This window comes from Poeciliopsis prolifica, unplaced genomic scaffold (genome assembly GCF_027474105.1).
Source record: "Poeciliopsis prolifica strain line A6 unplaced genomic scaffold, Auburn_PproV2 SCAFFOLD001, whole genome shotgun sequence".
NCBI classification, from domain to species: domain Eukaryota; kingdom Metazoa; phylum Chordata; class Actinopteri; order Cyprinodontiformes; family Poeciliidae; genus Poeciliopsis; species Poeciliopsis prolifica.
The window spans coordinates 22,831,406-22,856,437 of NW_026562376.1; the positions used below are offsets into that span (position 1 = coordinate 22,831,406).

At 37.5% G+C, this 25,032-nt stretch overlaps 1 protein-coding gene across 2 annotated transcripts in view; it reads left to right on the forward strand.

Moving 5' to 3' along the window:
* peak1 (pseudopodium-enriched atypical kinase 1) overlaps positions 1–25,032 on the forward strand; it is an 82,503-nt gene that overhangs the window by 34,186 nt on the left and 23,285 nt on the right. Inside the window, exon 3 of one of the 2 annotated variants that reach the window (XM_055040750.1) lies at positions 10,990–11,078. The exons of the other annotated variant lie outside the window; for it this stretch is intronic. The gene's annotated coding sequence lies outside the window, so the exon portion shown is untranslated. The remainder of the gene's footprint in view (positions 1–10,989; positions 11,079–25,032) is intronic. 2 annotated transcript variants of the gene reach the window in all.

Below are 25,032 nucleotides of genomic sequence, written 5' to 3' on the forward strand. Positions count from 1 at the left end.
GCCTACAAAGTATCTGTGTTTTTCTAATCCATCTCCCAGAAAAAAATTGCTTCTGTAAAGTGTCTGTTTTTCATTAAGACGGCTAGGCACTGACAGACGTCAAGGCGTTGCACTCAGCCTTTTACTTAGATTTAGGCCTGGGTTTTTTCTGCCTCTTTGCTGTTTCTTTTGTGTTATTTTTTGTCTTTTATGCCAACAGTAACATTTTAAAATGCAGCCTACCAGGATATTTCATTTCCACTTCAACCCCAATAAAAGTTGCCCTCATTGCAGAGGTTGGTGCTTTTCCTTTTTTTTTTTTTTTGCACATGTTGACCTTGTGTGGCCCTTCCACCTACTGTGACCTGACTCTTTATTTTAATATCGACCCTGCTGTGTAAAAAGCCAGATGTCAGGTGATGGGGGCGCTTACCCCAGAGTAGGTCAACCGCCCACTGCTGTCACATCTGCATGCAGACCACCTCCAGAAAAATGCCCCGCTTCAAGCGAAATGAACTGCCAAGGTGCCACCGAGACTAAACACCGGAGAAGCTGGTATCCATCAGTTGTCTTTGTCTTCAAAATGTTTTGAGTGTTTCAGTGAGAATTCCTCTGGTTTGTTTCGGTTGGAAAGAGAGTGAACATTTAGATTTACCGAAAGTCTTTAAAGTCTCACAGAAGTGACGAACTGTGGAGGCAGCAGTGGAAACTTAACCAGCAAACCATCTGTGGGAAAAAAAACCAAAACAAAAAAAAAATGATTGGTTTTGTTTAGACTGGGCTTGAATGTGTTGGCTGATAGGTTCCTGACACCCTAAGGGTTATCTTAATGGTATTTGCTTAAGGACATTTCACATAGATTTGCTATGTACTTTATATATATATATATATATTTTTTTTTTCACATTAGAACAGCAAACATTAATAATAAATTCACTTTAGTGGGAATTTTATGTGATACTTCTACAAAAAGAGGTCTATCCTCAATCCTATAAAAACAAAATGGTTTACCATAAAATAAAAAAGATACAATCTATTTTTAGCAATTATTATAAAGTGAATCAAGTAAAAAAAAAAAAAAAAAGAAGAAGAAATCTCACAGATCCAGTTCTTGTAAGTAGGCCTGTCGAGATAAACAATAAATCAATTAATTGCATAATAAACTAAAAGAAACTTGATAATTTAATTTGCTTGATATATCGATTTTCTCTTCTTCTTCTTCCACCCCTCCCCCATTCCCCCCCCCCCTTTTTTTTTTTTTTTTTTTTTTACCAAAAACCAAATGATAAAAGTCTTCAGTCTGGTATTTTGGTCTCAACTATCCCTTTTTTTAAAATATAATTTTGTCTTCATAATTTATTTATTTTATTTGCTGTTTCTATTGTGTTCTTTATTTATTTTGGATTTTCCAAATGCCTTCAAGTTCCAGTGTTTAAATGTTCATTAGAATTTAAGTTGTTCTTCGAGAATGTGTCCTTCCGTTTTTATGTTATTACTCTTATGTTACTTGAAAATGTTCTCAAAACAATTTTATCGTTTATCTGGATACATTCTGGGGAAGTTTATTGACAGCAAAATTTGTTATCATGACAGGGCTATTTGTAAGTTATAGTAAGAGAATTTAACTTAACTGTAAAAGATACCTTACTGCGTGGCACTACAGTGACGGCCCCCACAAAATCACAGAATTTATTTCCCTCTGCTTTTTTTTAACTCTTTGTGAGCTCACTCCAAACATCCTTCAGTTCTGATATAATACTTTTCTTCACTTGTTTCATTTTTATTCCACGCACCTCGCCAGAGACATGCACATATATATATTTATATATATAACAAATCGTTTGGCTGCTGACACATCTATTAAATTAGCATTAGGCCGACTAGGAGCTTCTTGTGGTTTAATCCATATCACTGGCAGGCGGACAGCTGCTCGACTCTCTCCGTGCCTGTGAGATGTATGGTCAACAGGCATCATGGAACTGATAGGGCTCTTTGGGACTTCAGTTCTGCTGGGAGGATTGCTCTTAGCCTCGTTCTTTCAGGGTTTTCTTTTTAGTCCTTTCTTTTTAATCCCTTCTATGCAACATGAGTTGTTAACGAGCCCCGGTGACTGCTAGAGGAGTTCGGTGACTCGATTGAGCGTGAGCTATAATTATTACCAGGAAGGAAATTCTATGTCATGTCTAGCTGACTTCATCTCATGCTTCTTCTCTTATCAGCTTTATCTTCTACGATTTTCTGCTGTTTTTACCCCAAAACAAAACTTGCCTCTGTTTTTTGGGGGTTTTTTTCTCCCAACAATTTTCTGTGCCTATCTCGCTCCATGCTCGTTCACTCCCTTCGTCGTTACATAGCTCTTAAGCTCTGCCTCCGTCTCCTCCTCTCGTTCATGCTCCAGCTTCTTCCCCACCAGGCTTTTCATGTGGCTCATTCATCCGCCTGACCACAGACCGGATTCACACCAGCGTTCCGTGAGTAGCGTGCTTCCAGTTTGTCTCGCCGTCTATGTTCGCTTCTCGTCTGCCGCGCCTCCACCAACTGTTGCCCCCCGAGGCTTTCTCTCAGGGCCACGTGGGCTCGCAGATGTAACGATCACACAAGGTTTTAAGAGTTTCCCAGTGAAATTTCCTTGAGTTTTGGAGGAAGGGGATTGTGAAGAAGCAGCAGAGGTGGAGTCGAAGGCCTGATAACCTGCATCAGTGCTGTCAGAAAATTAGACGAGGGACACCCGACATTGATGGGACATCCTTTAATTCAACAGGATGTGTTTGCATTGGACAAGCTGGCTCACATTTTAATGAGCGCCCATCATGCACAGAAAAACTGGAGTTTAAATATCTGTTCATGTGTCACTTTTAGGCAGCTGTTGGATTTTTGGTTTTTGTTGCTCAGAAAATAGTTTATCCTGAGATCCACACATAACAGCTTTTCTAATTTGGTTTTATAAGAATAATATTCTGTTTGTCATATGATGATGGTACTGAATGTATCTTGGAGCAGCGCATTCTTCAGAAAGGCTCAATAGCAAAGCAGTGTTTTGTCTTAGGAATTACTATTTTCCTTTTGTCTTTTGTCCTTTTTTTTACATTTTCCGCACATTTTTGTACCGTCTGTGGAGAGCATTAATATTAATATGACTTTCTACAGCCTTAGTAAATTCTAGTTTCACTCTTTGAAAAGTGAAAGAGAGTTTTGTACCAAAGCAGATTATTTGTTGATTCTTTTTCTGTGAACACAACTGGTAGTGCTTAAAGCACAGAAATGTTTTTATTGTTTCACTAATAATATTGATGTCCTAATACTGAGTTTTATCTCCTTTTTATAAAAAAAATATTCTTGTGGCCCTTGTGGCCTTTATCACCAGCCAGGAAAGGGGCAAAGAAAGAAGGGAGGAAGACATGCAGCAAAAGTCTCAAGGTCAGAAATCGTAATGATCGATTCCAGGAGAGCGATACCTGCTAATATAATGTTCCGTCAACTTATCACCTAAAACGAGTGGCTTTATGATTTGTTTCTATAGATCACTTGCAAAATATAGCTTCGGTCTTCAGAAATGCATCATGCTAGCACATTTCCTTACTGTTTCAGTATGACTTGTTGATAGTTCAGTTCGTAACAGATTTTATTTGGGTCCTAATGTATTGTGTGTGGACATCATTTACAGGATAAAACTGCAATTGCAACTGCTACTGGCGATTGCAAGTGTTATAAACTTTACGCTTTGCTTTGAACATTATTACGTTTTATGACTGGTGTTTCAGCTGCTTCCTGTGGATGTTTAACCTACAACATAAGCTGTCAGTGAGCCGTACTCAGAGCAGGCCACGTCACACAGTCAGGCAGGAAGAAGCAACAGCCAGTAGAGCCTCCCTTTCTCTTTTAGAAGACATTGCAAAGGATAAAAAGCACTTAAAATTTTAGCAAAAATCTGCCGCTTATGAAAATTTCTAGAATTGAGAATGTTTCAGCATCTGGCAAAATAACTTGCAGACAGTACACCGGCATTTAAAATTGGGAGTTTATTCAAGGTTTACTTTCCTTTCTTTCAGCAGACATGGGATTTTATCAGTGTACCTAGCTTTTATCACTCAAGTCTTGCTTTTTAGCTCTAAGAGGGAAAAAACAACACACACTTGCGATGCCTACCACACCTCAAAACTGCTCACTATGTAATTGTCAATTGAACATCTTTTTTATATATATGTATGTAAGTGATAGAACACATTTTTCAGTAAAATTAATGAATATGTTGTCTTCTGTGACAATTTATCTGTTTTATAGCGCAGAAAAGCTGGTTGCCAGTCGGTTTATCTCTCTGCACTGTTTTCTGTGCCCTAAAAATAATCCAGGCACACTCTCAGGCTAAAGTGTTGATTGGCATGGTTTCATACCTTTTTTGTTCTTCACTTCACTCGTGTGAGCACCAACAGGGTAAGCTAATGCTGAATGAACTGACAGGGAAATATTTGGAAGCTGTCCAAATGAGAGACGAGTGTTGGAGCTTTACCTTTTAAATGAACAGAGAAAAAAACAGGTCGCAAACTTTTTTACTGTAAAAGCTTTGTTACCTTACAGAAACCTCATGAGATTCTCACAAACATTTTGGAGCTGGTTTTGTTTCGTATTTGTATTTCTATTTCTTGTAAATATAGGATAGATGGGGGGAACCCACGTTTTTGTTAATGTAGGCTACAACGTGCAACAGCCACCTCCCATAGCTATGGCTCGATCACACTGATTTCCTGAGGTTGACGGCTACTCTGTGATCGACCTGTAATTTAACAGACCTTGAATATTTTCTGCAGGCAGTGTGTTCACACTGAAATGCAAGACTGTTTTCCTTGGTAAATTTTTCTTTAAATCAGAGATCCTTTCTGATTGATTTCATAAATGATCAAATTATTACTGCTCAATCTTCAGAAATTCATTGTCATAAGAAGAAATCCATTTTTTTGTTAATTGAATAAATGAAAATAAAAAGTAATTTTTCAGTAAAAAGCTGTAGATGTATTTTCTCCTTTTTTTGTTGATACAGCTAAGTATGTTTGTCAGCCACATTGGTTGTGTTGTTGTCCATTTTAATTATCAAAGATAAGGCCACTCTAAAAACAGTAAAACTAATCAAACTTTCAGTAGGCGCTTTTAAGTCTTTATAAGAAATAGAATGTACTTGATATGATTACTAAACAGAAAAATCAGAAAAGAAAGGTTTGCCACAATTGGCCAATACCATTACACTATTATTGAAATATCCCATCACTCTCTTACAAACATTACCTATGAAATTGCAGCTTAAAGAAGAGTTGTTTTGGACTCGTCAAAAGATTTTGTTGCAAAAACATCAAGACTTGGACACGCTAAATCTTGTACTTAGCCACCACTGTGACCAAATTTACCGAGATGCTACTCAAAAGTTGAAGCAGTGGACTAATAACATTATATACGACTATGCTATGCATAAGCTTTGTCTGCACGAGTGAAGTCACTAACTTGAAACCAATCATGTGATCAGTTGTTGTGGCACAAAACAAAATGAGTTTGTGATGTCACAAAAAATAACTCCATCTGTTTTGTCACAGCAGCAGACTGTGCACAACATCAAAATGGGGGAGAAAAAAAGAGAACTTAATGATTTACAATATGTTTTCTGTAGTTTAGATCTACATGTAGTAGGCTAAGAAGTAATGTAATTGCAAGTCTATGGTATAAATTTCAACCAAAATTTTGAACATATACAGTTTATGAAAGGCAGCCGTGGGTGAGAAGCCACCAAAGCAGCCGTGGTATCTGAACCACCAAGTGACCTAGAGACCTTTTGGTCTCTTAAGTCACCTGGTGCCTCCTGCTGTGCCACCTGCCGTGTTCTGCCAACTGTGGCTGTGGGTCAATATGCATTAGACCCACAGCATATTCAACCTTAAATAAATGTCAAACACACACTGACGCTGGAGTCCTTCATAAGTCGGCTCAGAAAGTTAAGAATGACAGTGCTGCCTTAGCCAATCATTATCAACTACTTGTAAGAGGCACATCCATATGAGGTCTGGCTGCAGACCACTTGTGTGTTCTTTGCTCCTGAAGTATTTTTAGAGAGAGCTGAACTGCACATGAGCTAGATCAACATCCACATGTTGTCTTTTTGACAGATTTTTGATAGATGACCTGCTTGTTTAGTTTGATTATAAATGCATTTGTAAAATCCCTGGCAGATGAATGGATAACTGGCGTTTTCAACATATTTTTATGAAATAATGCAAACAATTAATTGACTTGCAATTCATGGTCAAAATTAGTTCAAATCAATTATCCAATAATGCCAGCTTGCACCATCTTTTTTGCTATAATAGTATTGCTGCCATCCTGAAGAGGTCTATTCAGTTGATACTGAAACAAAGATGGCAGAACCATACCTGAACAGGTAAGAGAAAGAATCTGTAGACCAGTGTGGGATGCAAAATTCACTTTATGCTATTCTGTTTTTAAATATAAATACTTGACAGGTTTCTTTAGATTCACGTTATTTTATTTTAAAACCCCGAACATTATGAAAAATGTAGCCCTTTATGTGATGGAAAAAGACTGACGACCCACTTCATACAAGAGAAAAGTCAAATTTTTAAGAAAATGGCTGCTTATCAATTAATCATGAGTTGAGCAATAAGATGAGTCAGCTTTATTTCAATTCATTAATCACAGTCTATTATTAAGTAAAAGACTGTGAGTTAAATTTTTATATCTGAAAAAGCTTTGTCAGTTAACTCCTGTTGCGCTGACCAGTGTAGAGATTAGTCTGAAAAGGGATCCTTAATTTTTAAAAAATAAAAAAATAAAATGAAAAAATAAAGCTTGCCACAAACTATTAGATTTTATAGGGTCAGCGGTATTCATAAATCCATTTTCAGAAATACTGAGGTGTGTTGAAAGTATGGCTTTAAATTGTGACTGCTTGTGTGGCATCAAGCGTGTCACTAAGCTCTGGATTTTAAGTCACGATTTGTCTGTGGTGCTCCACCAAGCCAAGTTGTTGTGTAAAAACTTCCTGTGACTCGTTGAACTTAACCACAGTCGTCAACTATATTGAACACACCATGTTTAAAAAAAAAAACACAGGCTTTCATGACAGGCTTACTCTGTAATCTCTGACATTATCTAGATCATAAACGTCAAGCTTTGAGAGGCAAACTGCATTTTGGAACTTTAAAGTGTGTGTTGCCTGTAGGATATTTTTGGAACCAACTGAGTTCACTGGCTTGCACTGTACAGCTTATGGACCATTGAGTAAGAAAGGCTGGTTTGGTGTTATGTGATGTAGACTGCCTTCAAGCAAAAGACGGTCATTTGGTGGATCTCTTTGCAACAATTTTGTAGTTTGACCAATTGTTGAACTTGAAATTAGAATTAGAGTATCATAACACACAAACAAACTCATATGACTTATAGTATTAATTGTAACAACTGAAGTTTTAATGTTCAACAATTACCTTGATGTATTTTTTGTGGTTTAGCCAGTAGTGGGTCAAAACTATTAGATTTGAAATGAAATTGAAAAGCCTGTCTTGTAGAGACGGATATTTTTTGATTGCAATTTTTAGGGTCATGATTCAGTTCAGAAACTACCTTTAATTAGAAAAACGTTTTTTCTATTCAAATGGCCTAGAGATTGTTCAAATTATCTGACTGATGAGGGGAAACGATGTTGTAAATAGAACATTTATCTAAAGTAATCAAATTCCATCAATTGACATTTAAACAAAGATAGCATTGTGCTTAAAATTCTGTAACTTTAATTTCCAGTATTAGGTTAGCTTAGTTGCCTGGCTTTTTCTTGACCTGGCTAAATGACTGTCAAGTGATTCTGATGTTTTGTTCACAAAACCTTTCAATGACACTGTTTGTGTTTATGGATGCCAGATATCTACTGTTGTGATTAGTGAATCCAACCTACCAAGTGATGAACAACACTCCTTTTAGAAAGCTGTATTGGAGGACAAAGTGTCAGAGTTGTTTTTGCAATTGTTTGGAGACAAAGTTGAAATTAAGGGATACATTTGATCATTTGTAGAGCCTAACTGCTTAGACGGGAAGATACTCTTTTCTTCTATGCATGCTATTATTTACCTCCTTAAGACAAATTGGAATCCGCTGAAATTGATAGACGCAGGTCAAAACTCAGCAAAACCTGGAGACTGGAAAAAAGCCACAAAAGTTTGATTTCTGAGTGTGTAGTTTGAAGATATAAATTTGGTCAGATTAGGTGAAGAATGTAACTTCATGGTGGAGTTTGTAGCTCTGTTAGGGTTCTGTACCCTCCTTCTCATCCAACAACCGTTGGACATAACCACTGGCAAGGACAAGTTGGTATACACAAACGCACAGATTTCACCTTGCTGTTATGATTTGAGCAAACAAGAAGCCAAAATGAAACAGTAAAAGTAATAGATACACCCTAAAACATCAATTTAAGATGAGGTGAATGTCCTTTGTAACAATAATGTGCAGTAGTAGTGCATTTGGAGAGTGTAACAGCACAGTAGAAAGTGAGCAGGAAGAGCAGCACGTCAACATTTTTAACTGCATATTCTACCTTGTGCCTTTTAAATCTCAGTGGAAAGCAAGACTGAAATGAATATTAATAAGACCATATTCTAACTTAAATAGCACTATGCCCGATAGACTGTGTTTAGCTTTTTAACAAATAAAAACATGTTTGCAGTAAACCAACACTGAAGGGATGAGTAATAAGACCAGCTGGGAACTTAATTTTCCTGAATGCATTTGGAGATATAAAAGCAGCCACAGAAGTAATCAGTACATTTATTTCTATCTCTCTTATGCTTTTGAAAATAAAAAAAAAGCAAAATGCAGAGACACAGAATTAAAAGCCAACTCGTGTGTCTGAGTATGCCGTCTAACAGTTCAAACTGCTATTATTGCCATCAGCTGTAAAAGCAGCAGTGATGGCTCATTGTATCCCTGGAAGGAGTCGAGGTAATGGTATGCTAGAGCTGCGAGTACTGCTTAGGGGAGTTTAACAGGTAGCAGATGGACTACTAGAACCAGCTGTTGTTTATGAGGCAAGAGGGAGACATTGTGGTTTAGAGTTCAGAGGCAAGGACATGTGTGCAATGGCACCTGTGAACAATCCTTACTTTGATGGAAATCTGCTGAGGTGTGCAAACCAGACAGGGTTGCATTGATTCACTGCATCCTCTGAAGAAGACTACAGTAGATTAAGGGAATAAGAGTTGGATGGAACTGTTTATAGTCCACATCTTTCTGTCTATTTTGTGTTCTAATTTGTTTCATTTTGTAACATTTCATAGAAAGAAGTTTGACATATGAGGGCAAACAAGTTAGCATGCAAGCTACTTCTCAGTGCAGCCCTTTTAAAAACTATTGCAAATGGCATAATGGAGGAAAATTGTTGTGTTCCTTAATTATGATCAGAATCGGCTTTTTAAAGCTCAGTAATCGGCGATCGTCCAGAAATCTGCTATTGGTGCAGCCCTATTGAATTGTGCTGTAAAATAGAGCTATGGGTCTGAAAAATAAATAATACAGCCCCTTTAAATACATTGTTATGCTTGTTTAGAAAGTTCTACAAGGTCTTTTGCTTCACAAAATGAGATATGGCAGTATTGGAAGCTGAGAATCAAACATGGTCTTCATCTGCATTTTCTTGGGGGCCCTCAGATATGCAAAAAAACAATTAAAAAAAACCTGTTTTTCAAATACTAATATTTTATGAGTTGTTTTTTTTTTGTCTCCGAGTTCATGTGTTGCCCCCAGCTGTTGGCACCCAGTGGGGTAAGTCATATCAAGAACCACCAGAGGAAATATGAACATGTATGACCCTTTTCTTTTGCTCCTCCCATAGTTGAGGATATCAACATTGAAGTTTTAGACATTTGTCTTTCATACAACGCAGCTTTGAAAGACTTTTTATCCATTTTTTATTTCATACAGTAAATTTTCCTCATTCAAAATAAACTAAATTGGCTGTTAGAGAGAAGCCAAGGCCTTTGGGATGCCTGTGGTTATTTTCATCGCAAATAAAACGTCTAATGTGGAACATTAAAGGAATCGTTAAAAAAAATAGGGTGATGCTTTTTTTGCTTTTTGTTTTGCCTTGTTTTTCTTTTTTCTTTTGTTGCATAGCAACCCACATGGAGCGACTTACTTTGCATCAAATACAAAACCTCCAACTGATCCTACAACAAAGGAGGAAAGGATTCGCTGACGGGCTGAGCAGTCTCAGTTTGCCCATGAAAAAGTATGTCTTCTCTTCACAGTTGGCATTAAACCCACCAACTGGATTAGGAAAGCTGTTACTGTCTAGTTTATTTTCAGCACAGTCGCAGCAGAACAAGGCAGAAACGAACACGCCGCAAAAACACAAGGCGCTCAAAGTGACGCATTATACAGAGCATTATGCGTCCACATCAAACCGACATAAATATGCATTGCATTTAGTGTCTCTTGTGTTTTCTGGCCTTTCTGCATACAGTGAAGACAACGTTCCTTGAATACTAAATGTGTCAGCAAATCTGACAGCTGTGTGATTAGGCAGTGGTGCTTCTCCAACGTATTGTTATCACACAAGATTGGAAAGTAATGCAAAACAGTGTTTAAAAAAAATTTATTCCATATTTTGGCACTTAAAAAGATGAATCCATCAAAATTTTAAGCTGGATTTATTGTCAAACCCTCTCGGATGATTTGCAGTACGGCGAACTGTGTATAGTGGAGTAGGGTGACGTGAATATGACCCGACATTTCCACAAAAAGCAGGTTCGTGTCAACTTTTGCACATTTGTGTCGGATATCTGATAGCTGTTATGCAACGCCGTGCTTGAACTGTGACTGGGTCTGACAATAAGCTATGATCTGCTTCACGTCAAGCCCCTCACTCTCTCTCTACTTCATCTCCGTCTTCCTTCTTTCTTTCCACACTTTTAATCTCTTCATCTCGAGTGACTGCCGTGTGTGTGCCTCTCTTGTCATCTACAGGCTCCAGCTGTAAGTGCTCTCTGCTCCATCATCTGGGACTCCCTGGCCGCCATGGCTGCTGCTGCTGCTGCTGCTTGATTCATTGCACTGTGAGTTAGCTTCTGTTTTATGTGAGAATGCATGTGTGTCCAGGTCTCCCTGTCCACCTGCGTTTTGGCGTGTCATTTTCTTGGTTGTTAGTTCTGGAAACGAGCCGTGCATGAGCATTCAATCAGCTGCAGAAGCCTCACTGTGTCGCTATCAATAGGTTTTTGTCATATAAATTTGTCACAGTAAAGTTTTTACTTGTGACACTGCAGTTAATTCTAGTTTTGTCCTTGAAATAAACTAAAGTTATAATTTAAAGTTTAAAAAGGTGAAAGAAAAAGTACTTCAAGGTATTAAGAATTAAGGCCTCAAAATGTGTTAATTTCTGCTTTTTGAAATTTCTTTTTGTCTTTAAAGATTGCTGTAAGAATCACAGATCTTAAATTTTGTCATAGTCAGACTTTTTAATCTCTTCTGACAGTAATTTGTTTTTTCTTCATGGGACATTTCTGTCAGGCAATAGCTAGCTTATGTTGCCAACCTATATGATTTATTTGTAATTTTCTTTTGTACAATCTGTCGTCGCGATACGGGTCTTAAATTCCATTTATATAGACGTTAAAATGTCTTAAACTTGAGTTGGTGAACCCTGTAGAAACGCTGTGTTTTGCTGTGTTTTCACCCACTCAGACTAATTGCAGCAAAGCTGTCATGTAAAGTGCTTTCCTCCTATTGAGACCAAATTTAAGGGTTCAAATTACCAGACACTCTGGTTAAAAATGTCGTAGGAGTCAAAGTGCCAATGTTGCAGCTGGGAGCAGTCTATAACAGCCTTGTTTAAAAACGCTACGGGAGGAGGTCTTGCAATCCGAAAGTTATGGGTTCGAGTTTTGATTGAGGCATCACTTGTTTGGACAATTATTCCCTCTGGTTTTGGATGCTGTGCACCTGGAAGGATTTTTTTCTATTACTTTTTTACTTTCAGGTATTTTTATTACAACTGGGAGCAGCTATTAGTATCTCAAAAGTTTAAATAATTCTTGAACTTTGACCCCAAGCACAGAAAGAAAGAGGAAATTCAAAGCATCTCTTCCTTGAAATATGATATCTGCTGCCCAGAAATTGAGCCGTTAGCATGTCATGACAATCAGGACAATTACTATTGCTGCTGCATGAGTCTGGTAGACTGACTACTACCAGATATATTTCACAATGACTCTGAGGCAGCTGTGATGTTACAACATTTAATGTTGCCCCTTGGAATAAATAGTGTTTTTAAATTGATCTGTACAACATGACGTAGGTACAATTTTATGTTGTTTCACCTTGTGATGAACTGGTGTGAAGTCTCCACTAACCCTCATGTGGTCTAGAGTTGGGGTTACACTGACCCTGCATGCTCTTCTGCTACGTTTATTCTGTGTGGGTCGTTTAGGGAACTAGCGGTCTGATGGGACAACCCCCAATTTTTCTACAGTGTTTTATTTGGAAGATATTGGTCAGTAAAATATTCTCAAATAAATTAGATCATATTGTCACAATTATTTAATGCAGTGAAAAAATATTAGATTTCAACTTTAGAGGTGACAGTATTGTTGTTGGTTTTTTTAAACTATATTTACGCTGATGAATAGACTAAAGTAGAATAAATATGGCACATAATATAGTACAAACTTTTGTGCTGCTTATCCGAGATCAGAGAGTGAACTATAACATTCTATAAATCAATATGTACATTTATCTATTTAAATTTTTTGAGTGAAACATAAATATTTTGATTTAACACAGGCTCATTAACCAAAGGTAGAACTCCCCAATGTTTATAACACATAACTCCTTTTCTGTCAACCTGTTGTGTGTTTTACCTGGAAGGGAGAACGATGGCTGATGAAATTCCCCATCTCTTCAGCCATCTTTGGTATCAGTTACTGTCTGCTTCTGTGTGTTTTGTGCTTTGTTTTTCAGAACAGCAGTGGTGTTGTTTTCACCTCTTGGTGCTTGTGCAGCCAGCGGGCTCCACTTCTCCCACAATCTCATAATAGAACGTTTTAGTTCTGCAATTAAAATCTTGGATTCTCAGTTCTCATTTGAAATGCCTCGACTGCTGTGATTTATTTTTCCCCCTTTTTTTGAGATAATCCATGATGTGAAACAGAATCTGTGTAAAAACATATGGACTTTGTTTTTCCCTCCTCCGACAAAAATTAGTTCATAAAGACTGCTGTGAAAACGTTCCAAACTCAAGCCAGATTTTCGGATGAGAACCACCGATCTCCAGAGAAAACTTGGCACGGCTTGGAAATAAAGTCCTACTTAAATCATTAGTGGAAAAAAAAGGGTCCTGTCCCACCATCACTACCAGGCTGATGCTGTCCAAAATCATAATGAGGAGGCAGAGAGACATTCTTCACTCACAGAAACAGTTTCTTTTCGGTGGTGGTAATTGGGAACTGTTATCAAATCTGTTCCCTTGTTCTATTTTCTCCCAGAGTTGAGAGCTGTAGCAGAAAGAGCCGTTTGTACTTTGGAGAAAGTAGGACAAGCTTCTCCAGCTTCATTTCAGTCAGAGCTCATGTTTCCTGCAGCTTCCTGAATATTCCACATATACAGCATTATAAATGTCCTCCAGTTATACTAAGTGTGAACAAAATGGGCTTTTATGTTTTAACTTCTTACATGCATTCTGTACAGATAAATCTGTACAGAAAAACAGATTAGAAAAACAGATCAATCTGTTTTTCTGTACAGATGGATATTGGTAAATTAGAAGAGTTATTAAATCTCAGTAATCCAATTTAGCTCACATACATTATATATATATTCATATTTCAAGCGCTGATTTTTGTTCATTTAATGACTAGCGTAGAGCTAATGAAATGCCAAAAAGGAATCTTGGCAACTTTGATAGTGACCGTCAGCTCAGCTTCATCGTTGAGTCTAGTTTCTCTTGTCTTTCTTTTATGATGACCAAGAAGAGTCAACGCAACGTTAAAAGCCATAACAGCAGAAAGCCGTGTTGGAAGTTATGCTAACACATAACTTCCATTGTGATTTGTGTTGTTGAGCTGTAGCTTTTGCATTTTTCTGGCCCTTCTGGGCCACTGTATCTCTTTAAGCTGCCATAGAGAATTTATGGGATTTAGTTTTTGCTAATGAAACACTTTGATACCCTGAGCATTGAAGCAGGTGTCTGTAGTTTTGTCAGTGTGGTCAGGTCCCGAGTCCTGCTACAAAAATGAAATTGGTATTTCCATAAAGCTTTTCATCACTTTTTCCTCCTCTCCAGTTTATTTGCCTTCATAATCATCTGGCTTTTTTAGCATAAATACAAGTTTTGCAGTAACTGTTACAGCCTTACTCCACAATAAGTCAGAAAGATTTTTGAGCACTGAAAGTATCACAGGGCATACCTTACCACCTGAAGTGCCTAAAAGCCTGTGTTAGTGAAAGCAACGTTGTAGTCATTTATAACAAGTGTATCAGTGGGACTTCATGGCCTTGAGGCTGTAGGAATTTGCAGCGATCCCATCTGATTGCTGTTCCCTGCATCCCCACTGGCAGTCTGAAAAGATCCGGCTCTGCTCGTCTGCCGTTCCTTTTCCCTGATGGACAGCATGGCTCTTTTTACCACAGGGTGGAGGATGGGAAGAGAGTCGGTGGTGAGAAAGCCTTCATGAGCTCTCCATAGTCACCGCCCTGCAGCCTCGGGCTTATCTGTCACTTTTACACTGAACTGTGCAGAGTGTTATTGAATATGAAAGCTGTGTTTGTGTTAAAGTCAAAAATACTGTAAATTTGTTGTTCTGTTGTTTGTTTTGGGTTTTTTTTTTTCTGTAAAAGATATATGTTGGAGACAATTTAAACATTGTAACAATACAGCAGCTAGAGCTGCATTTGTATGGAAAAAGTCCTGCATCCTTAAAAAGTCTTAAATTCATGTATTTAAAACTTAGACCTTAAAATGTCTTAAATTAATTTAAAAATTAAGTTTGAATTCAATGCGTTATTCCCAGGTCTTTCATTTAGTCTTGACAGGACTGTTAAATTTCATATATTCCATGTATTTTTGTTTTTCTCATGGGACTTTACAGTCAGGCAAAAGTTTGAGATGCTCTCATATTCCTTGACTCATAACTGACTTGAGTCAGTTGAAGCTATTGTTAACTAGCGGCTAATATACTCTATCTAGCTAGCATTTTTATGTCTATCATCGGTAAGCACAACTTTATCACCGGTTGGATGGAGAAAGTTTGTACATTTCTGTGGAGATACAGGTCTTAAATTTCATTCATTATGGTTTCAAAAAGTCTTCAATTTCAGTTGGTTGTTTGGTTGGTTATTCCAAAAAGACAGTAAATGTTGATCAGATCCCTAGAAAAAAACTTTCTATGCAAAAATACTGCTTTTACCCATATTTATGGAATTAGAGTGGTGTAAAAAAAGTAAATATTACTATTTTAACAACCACCCCAACCACATTTTGCGTTAAAGTGATGTATGTCACCAAGATAAATCACTATTTTATAAAGGCCAGTCTTGCATCTTCTACTATGTATTGTACATTAATGTTGAAGAATTGAGCCTGATATCACAGCAAAAACACACCTCTAACAGCTGCTATAGCCTCACATCTGATCCCTCGATAGAGGAATTAAAAGATCAAAAATGACTGCATGCATGTTTACGCAAGTTTTCTGTAGGAGATGTGGTCACAGGTGGAATGCAGCTCTCAGGACAATGAGTGGGCACTGCTGAGTTAGTGTATATACTTTAAATTTTTAAAATTTTATCCCAATTGATACATGCATTAATTTTCAACATGCAACATGAACTACTGGTTCACATTAATGCGTCAGTTATCTACTGGCTGTTTTCTAGGAGTGTAACAGGAAATGTTGCAATTAATAATTGGAGTTTGTCTTTCAAAGTAGTCTTCAGTTGCTGCATCAACATAAATCTAACTATTGAGACTATTAATTTGAAATCAAAAAGGAACTGGTTTTAGAGTTTTCCAATTTCTCAAAACACTTGAAATTGGGAAAAGATGGAAAAAGTATGGAGGTTTCTTTTTTCCCCTTTTCCTCAAGCCTGAACAACTGTGGAAAAAATTAATTTAACACTAAAAGATTTAATTTAATCTTCAAAGAAGTTCACATTGAACCAGTTTTATTTCTGTTAAATTAACACGATTGCTGCATCACGCTTTCAGTTAACATTTTATCAATCATTGTTTTGGTTTTTGACTTTATACACACACTTATTCAAAAATACAAAGAGCCATTTCACTGCCTGTTAGCTCTCTAGACAAACTGTTGTGGTTTTTAAACTGAGTCTAAAATACCACACTAATAAACATAAAACTAATATTTCCTTTTACTTTTAAATCAAAGTAAAAAAAAAAAATTCCCAAGCTGTCATTTAATTCAGTTCTGCATAATCTATGAAACTATTGTTTTTCTTTTAAGCCAAAAAGAATACCTTTTAAGCAATATCCACCAATCTAAAAACTGGCTATTTAAGGTCTGTATTGAATTAATCTACAAAAAAAACTATTGGAGACAAAAAACTTGTTCCCCCCCCCCAGAAAATATTGCTAAAGTTTTATATCTTCCATTCTTGTGTGAGAGATTTATCATTACATCTTTGTGGGAATTGCCTGCAATAAGTCTAGATTTGCTCTCTGCTTGGAGCATTTGAAATATTGCACTGCACGTTTCACCTGGGCGCTGTGTGAAACGTGAAAATATTGTTCTGCTCTGGAGACATTAAAATAATACAGAGGAGTCTTTTGACTGTTTATGCAAACGGGAAACTTTACATGTTAGCTTGTGGATCTTTGGAAACAAATCACTTGTGACACACTGAGCTCATGACTCACATGACTGATTGCCTGAAATGAGTCAGCTGTTACTGGGTTTAGAGAGTAAACATGACCGATACTTGAAGATATGAAAAAAAAAAAAATCATCCAAAAACACACAGTAAAAAGCTGCCACACAAAGTCATTCCCTTTCTTTTTTTTTTGGCTCATTTATAGTCAAGTTAGATAATTTATTTTTTTTTTTTTTGTCTTTAATGTTCAACGCCCTATATTGCCCCCTACTGACAGTTTGTATCATAAAGGTAGGACATATCTGAACTTAGAGGGAACCAATAACACAAAAGTCACATTTGGCATGTTTTCGTCTATTTGCATTTTTACTGCTTCTAAAAACAGATTAATTTCCAAAAACCTAGACAGTTTTTGGTAATTAATGTTTTTTTTTATGTCGTAAACCAGCAGGTGCTGCCCTGCTTGCAGCAAAGTCCAGCCCATGACTTATGTTTGTTTGGCCAGCTGGTTTTACTGCTGTTTGTGCTGTTGGAAAAGATAAGTGTTTTGTTGTTGACTTTACCACCCAGGACCCACTTGCTGCATTCTTGTCGGTTGTGCAGGGCGCTCCACTTCTGCTTTTCAAAGATGTGTGGACGTTTCATTGCACATCTGTTTGCAGACTTTTTTGGGATATATTTTTACATGAGTAATTTTGTCACCTGAAACATTGATACATGTTTCTTGAATGCAAATTCTCCTTTATGGGTTTTACTTCCTGCAACATGAACACCCTACTGTACTGTAAAGAATCTGATCTGATCTACAAACCTGTTTATCATGAGAATGCAGTTGAAGTAGATAATCACCTTTATAGATAATATTGTATACGTGTATCTCCCTGCTGCTACACAATCTTTCCACAAACCCATCTTCCTGCTTTCAGAACAAATATTACATAATGAATCTCAGTTGCATTTCTTTTGCTTGGGGTGTGTGTGTGTGTGTGCGTATGTGTGTGTGTGTGTGTGTGTGTGTGTGTGTGTGTGTGTGTGTGTGTGTGTGTGTGTGTGTGTGTGTGTGTGTGTGTGTGTGTGTGTGTGTGTGTGTGTGTGTGTGTGTGTGTGTTCTTTGTGTGTACTGTGACTCCTACGCATCTGGCTCGGTCTGCCTTGCCACTCTGGTGGTGTTTTTGTGGAGGCTAGCGGGTTGCCTTCCCAGGAGACGTCCACTGGCTCTTTCCCAGGCCAGGCTGCAAGCACTCTCCCAGAGCTTGCACAATACCAAATACCACAGAAGAATGCGGTTGCTTTCTCATTTCGCCCCCACCTTTTTTTCCCCTCCCTCTATTTGCTCTCCATTTTTCCTCATTTTATCCAAGGTTTCATACTGTCTCTCTCTCAGTGTTTGACTCATGAATGCCTGAAATGATCACTCTTATCACATTACACCACATAATTGTTTAAGTCATGCCTGCTGGTTGAGTATGGTTCCAGATATAGCTTAGCATTGCATTAACTCTTCTTCTAACTTGCCTTCTTGCATGACTCGTAAAGAAACTCAATTTACTGGCTTGATTAAAGCAGATGCATCCAGTGTTTCCTCAGGGACATTATCGTCTGTTAGTGTTTTCGAAAGCTCTCTTAAAAAAACTCCTAATCCACAATTTTGTTATCCTGTGATTATACAGAAACCAATCTGCAGATAAAAAGGCTTTAACCTGCCAACAGGTGATAACTGAATCCCTCTGTTATCAGTCTGTTTTGACAGTAACAAGGTCTTTGAGCATTTGTATTAGTTGTGTTTAAGGTACGTCTGTCACCGAATCAGCTCTGAGTTGAGCCTATAATGGAGCGATTTAGTTCTCTCATTACTGTCAATCAACACAACAAGCTTCAAGATGGCTTAGGCACGTCGTGATTTTTGATCCGTTTTTGGTAGAAAGAGAATTCAGTGGCTCATTGTACAATCCTTGCTTAAGTATTCACACAGTACATTCAGTATTACAGTAATTTACTGTGATAATTACTGTGGTTTATACTTTTTACTTCATTTTTTCAGTGGATAACTAGTCAGTAGTGTAATCAATTTAAAAGTAATGTTCCAGAAATGTTCCAACAAGACAGCGTCTGTATTTGGTAAGTTGGCGAAATTTACATCATCATTATCATTTCCAGTCATTTAGACCACTCAAATTAATTTACACTACAGACATCGTCATCCATTTGCACTCAAACACTCAAAGTCATTGACAAGCTGATTAATAGCAAACCTTTGTCAACATGTGACAAAGGGAAGCAAGAAGACCAAGGGATACTTGTAAGTTAGGTAGAAAGTTGTGAAAAAGTTCAAAGCAGGATTAGTTTGAGTAAAAATATCTTCTTTTCAAGCTTGAGTATGGTGAGAGCTGCAGAGATCAATAAATGAAAAGCTAAGTTTCTGTTTCCTTTCACTTGTATCACATAAAATCACAGTAAAATACACTGACGTTTGTGGTAATGTGAAAACATAAAGGCTCATAAATACTTCTGAAAGGCACTGAAAACACAGTTTTCTTAATTCCTTAAGACAAATGAAATCCCTGGAGAAATTTATAAGAAGCTGTGTTCATTTCATGATACAATACCTGAGCAGGAGAATAACGTCTGTAGATCTCAGAGGTCGTCTTTTAGAGTTATAGTTTGGCTGCCGTCCATGATGCCAATAAGCAATGTTGACATCAAGAGCTGTTGCACTTTATAGAGGGAAGTGTTAGCATTCCTCCAACAACAACCACAGATGGTATGAATATCTCTGTTCAAGTGAGAACACATATTTTGTTCTTTCAATCTTTTATTTTTCTGTCCAGCAACCAACAGACTTTGTTTTGTTATATTTTAAAAATGTCTAAGTTCATGATGTGAGAAACCACAATTTTCTTTTTCATTCAGTCATATTTAATACAAAATGAAAAATAATGTTAAAATCTAATGTTTCAGCTTATTATGAAGAAATGAGCCATTTACGCTATGGAAAGACGCTCTTAGGATACAAGATAAAACTCGGGGTTTTAAGAGCTGCTCATTGATTGATTGTTAGTCTATAGATGATATCAATCAACTTGAGAATTAATTATTTAATTTAATTTAATTAATTAATTAGTAACTTGCATCCCTATCGGTGAGACGTCATTGGATTTGAAGCTAAAACCGCCTTAATGTTTGTCACTCATGAGAAAATAAATCAGTTTGGAAAAAGAAGAGTAAAGATGTGTATTTTCTGTTTTGGGTATAAAACTAACTCCAATTTCTGCTTCATTAGTATTGAATCATCACAGTCTCTGCGATACAGTGTATCGTCTTCCCCTCTATCCAGGATTTTCAAACCATCTTAAATCATTCATTTATTAAAGCTTACGTCCCTTTCACTCTTTCTTTATTCTAGTTTTCTCTCCTGGCGGCTCTGAGACTTGTTTGGGTCATAAAATCTTTTTTTTTAATTATTATCTGTAGATTTCACGCTGTCGTCAGTCATGTTTTCTTTCACATTATTTCTGCTTCCTGCTCTAGCCTCATTAACCTAAACAATTATAACAATTTGTCTATTTTCCTCTCAGAAACCAGGAAACCACCAAACTGGTTCACTTAAAGGATTTGTTTTCAAAATGGAAGTTCTTTCTGGTGTTTCTCTCAAACCCAGTACAAGTATGAAAATATCAGAGAAGATTTTGCTTTTTGGAAGTACGAGTCCTTGTCCATATTTAGCTGTAAAGTGATTACAACTCATAACATGTTTAATTGAGCAGCTAATGAGGCTTGTGGCAGAGAGCACCTCGAGGCTGGACTAACATGCGGTCCCTCGGTGAAGTGACTGAGCTGAAATTGGGTTGAAACTCCATATTGTGTGAAACAATTCAACCGTGAAGTGGGCTTTAGTAGTGGAAATAAAAGCTTGTTGGGATATGCCACCCACCTCTGGGGTTGCACAGTCACATTTACACAGTGAAATTTAAATCAGGATTTTTTTAGCTATTAATTGAGTGTAATGGTTCCACCAGGTAAAGATCCAAACTGTTGGCAGCAGCACAGAGATTTAGAGATGGATCAATCATTGAGTTTTAAAGTTTCAATATTTGTTTTGTAAAACTTAAACCTTCTGGGTCTGTGAGGTTCCCAAAAGGAAATACAACATATTTCCTGACTAAGGTTGAGAACTCAAAAAGATAAAATAGAACTTCATACTACAGTGAACCTCTGGTATTCAAGTGGGTAGTAATAATCAAAATCCACAATACTTGAGACCACTCTCTAAAAATGCTTTGAACTGCATATTTCACTGCTTCTGACATCAATGTCAGAAGCAGTAACATTGAGTGTGAACACCAAAGTATCTGAATTAAAAACCTTTTCTTCATTTAATCAAAAAAATTGTTTTCTATTTTTCCTCTGTTTTTCTCAAACTACAAATGTAGTATTTTAACTGACCTTTTTTCACTATCTACCTTTATAGAATATGGAGGAATATAGTAAACAATATTTTCTTATCAATAAAGCAGTCAATGCTGATAAAAAGTGACCTTCGTGTTCTCAGTAGCATCACTAACCATAATGCAGCGTGTGCTGCTGTTGCAGCGGATGTCCTCATTATCAAAGCCCTCTTTCCAAACGGTAGTAGAAAATCCCATAACCCATCTGCTCATGACTGTGGGTTGCAGCTTCACTTATTCTCCTATTATGAAGCAGGCTCTGAGAGCTCCCACTCTCCCTCAATAAACTTGTTTGTTCCATACAAGCTCCCATACTGAGCTCATTTCTAAGGAGGAAGACGTTACGTCTCTGCAGAGGGCTGATTGTGTAAAGAACGTGATGTGAAATTTCAGCAGGGTTCTGCTGTTTTGATGCATCACTTACTTATTTCTCAGCATTATTATCTCTGTTTTCATTGCAGTTATAGATTTTTGCCTTTTGTTTTTTTTAACCACTTCTCTCGTCTTTTATGTTTTACGGCGCCTTATAAAAGCATCTTTGCACCAGAAACCACATTGTACATTTACAGTCACAAACTTCAATGTGTTCTTTGGTTTTTATGATGTTGTTTGTTCTCTAATGTTCTCTAACAAACCTCAGATGACCTTGACAGAACAACAGGATTTATGCACAGGTTAAATTACACTCTGTTGGCTCCAGAGTTGGGTAGTAATTACTGACATTTTGTCTCAGGGTAGCCAAGTGATAGGGGTGCTAGGAAACCCTGGAAGTAGTGCTACTCTTTCATAACTGTAATTTTTTGGTACTTTACCAACCTCTGGTTGGCTCTGTTTACTAATTATGTGTCTTCTCAGGGATACAGGAAAGTTCCTGTACTGCTCTGTCTTTTTTTAATTGATTTTAACTCGTACTTGTTGGGTCTTCAGAGATATTGTACTCATCTCAGTGTGGCAGTCGATGCAGCCACCAACTGTTGTGTCCGAAAACATCATTTAGACTCTGCTGGATAGAATGTGTCCTCCAATTTAGTCCTCCGAAATCACATTCCTGCCTCAAGCACTGCTTTCCAATCCCCTTCTCTCTCTACCCCACCGCACCAGCCGAGCAGACGGCACTTCTTTCCGAGTCAGAATCAATTTGACCCGCTGGAAACTGGTGCAGAGCCGACGAGCTATGGGTGGTGCAGCACTGTGGCTAAAACATAGGGGCTGCTAAACTCGTAGTGACATCTTTGCAATCATTGTCAGACAACTCCCTGATGCTTTATCTCCTTTAAGATGAGCATTTTTCTGCCATGTCAGTTCACTGAGCTATAACTGATGGGGGAAATGATGAGAAAAGGCCTCAAGTGTCAAAAAAAAGAGCTGAATGGAAAAGATGAAAAGATGGTCTTGGTGTCGAGATGTAAATAGTGGCTTTAAGGAGCTTCCTGTAGCGCAAACATTCAAAACATAACTCGATACTCATTTCAGGGTAATAAACGGATGTGACAAAAGTAAGTATTGGAGTAGATTAATTAATGGATTAATGAATTTGTGGTACACTGAGGAAGTAGAAGATTTATGGTGCACATATTGTTCTGGATAGATGTGTTAGAGGAATCTCTAACATAAATTAATCTTTTATAATCTCTAAATCATTTAGAAAAACTTAACTTTTCTAAAATTGGATTAGAAAGTTGGATTCCTCTTTCGGCAATTTGCCGATTGACAGCACAGGCTAAATTACAAATTTTTATCTCTTTTCAGTGCTCCATCTGGGCTTTCTCCCATTGACTTAGATTTTTCTGGTAGAATTTTGACCAGACAAATCAGCGAACAGAAGAAGTTGTAAACTATGACATTGATTTTCTGTGCTGTTTTAGAATGGTAGACTGCCTGTAGTTTTATCAATGGCAGTCCAGGAAGTGAATGGAGCTGTTCAGTCAATGTTAGCCACACTTTCACCTATTGAATTAACATCAACAGCTGCCTTGTTTGGTTCACTTCTTCTCTCATTGCAGTGGAGGATGATTATTTGTAACGTAGGTAATTTCCAGTAAGCTTCATAGCATTGAACTGGCACATTTCATGTGTCCTGGCCAAACATGAGCTTTTGGGTAAAATTTAAAGAGGCCATGCCTCCAGGAAGTAATCATTTCTCAATTTCTCAATAGACAAAGGTTCACATTGTCTGTACGAAGTGAGGCATAGAACATGGGGCTGGTTTTTGCCACCCTAGTTTTCACCAGCCTAGTTCCTAAGGGCATAAGGTAAATTTTCTGAGTCATTAGTCATTAGTTATTCTTTGTTTTACGCTTCATAATACTGGAGTGTTTGCAGTGAATGTTCCAGTAGAGGTGAGCAAACTCCACACCTTATGTAGGACAGAAAAGTACCTTGCCTCTCAACCAGCCCTTTGGCTCTTAAAAAGCTTCAAATGGATGTTACAAAGACTTGGTGAAGCCAAGATGGCACTTTGATGTTTCAGTTTTCCAGAGACTCTACCTTCCCTTAGAATGCTGCCTTTTGTACTTTGTGACTAGATATATGTGGGTCCTCACCAGGCTAATGGCTGGACCTCGTAATATTTACACTGCAGAGAAACAGAGTGCCATGGAAGTTTGTAGAAATTCTGATTGATCTGAAATGTACAAATTATGGCGATTCCTCATTAAATACTTTTGAAGATCGCAATACTGAACTCCTCTTTGAACATCAGGTCCATTTGCTGCTAATCACACTACTTCTTCATGGTCAAAAAGTCCCACACTGGATTCCACGTGTTATGATACTTCTAGGTTCCTGCAAATAAAGTTTTATCTCACCAGTTGCTTTCAGATGCAGTACAAATCTGGGGCTCACATGGTGGGCCCAGGAAGCCTATGTTCTGGGGGGTTGCAGCACAGAGCAGCAGGTGTTGTGTGTTATCTCCTCTGCAGCAAAACCAGACACTGTTTGCTGCAATCAGATCTGGAGCAGATGGCCACAGAGTGTTTTCCTACCAACAGCTCACTCTGCAGCATTCAAGGCAGTCACAGACAATGAAAACAGTAAAAGGCTCATTGCATGCCCCATTTTGTTTTACTGTCTTCGTTTATTTTTTGTTTGTTTATTTGTTTTTGTCATCTCTGTGGCTAGTTTGTTGTTTATGCACTACCTTAATCTAAGAAAGAAAGCCACATTTGGCTCCAGTGAACTCTCAGGATTTCTGCGGATATTTAAGATGAAACCATGTGTAGTAGTAGTTCCCTGTCCAGTTACGGAAATTTTTGATATTCATTGATTATTTGTGTAGCACTTGTCCTAAAGTGTTCTGAAGAAAACTTGCAGAGTTGCCATGCAGGGGTCCGTAGAGGTTAAAGATCATGATACTGTCAGCTACACATGACAGGTGGACTTTATCTTGTGGCTTTTAAATCCTGACTTTTTATGTCAGTATACCTCGATACCACTAACCAGCCCATGCTGTAGCTAATAAAAAGGCCAAAAATTTTATTATATGCTGAAGATTAAAACTGCTTTAGAAACAAATTAGTTCTAATTCATCACATTTCCATTGCCTTACATAACCTACATTGCATAATAAGCTAAAAATAGGTCACAATTTGGCTGATGGCCATCCTGCAAAAACATTAGCTCTGAAAGAAAGGCTCTCATACTGAAGCAAAAATAATTATACAGAAATAAATTTTGCTTATTTCATAGAGACTTCTATTTTGATTTGTTGTGTTGTATAAATTTTGCCTCTATTGCGATA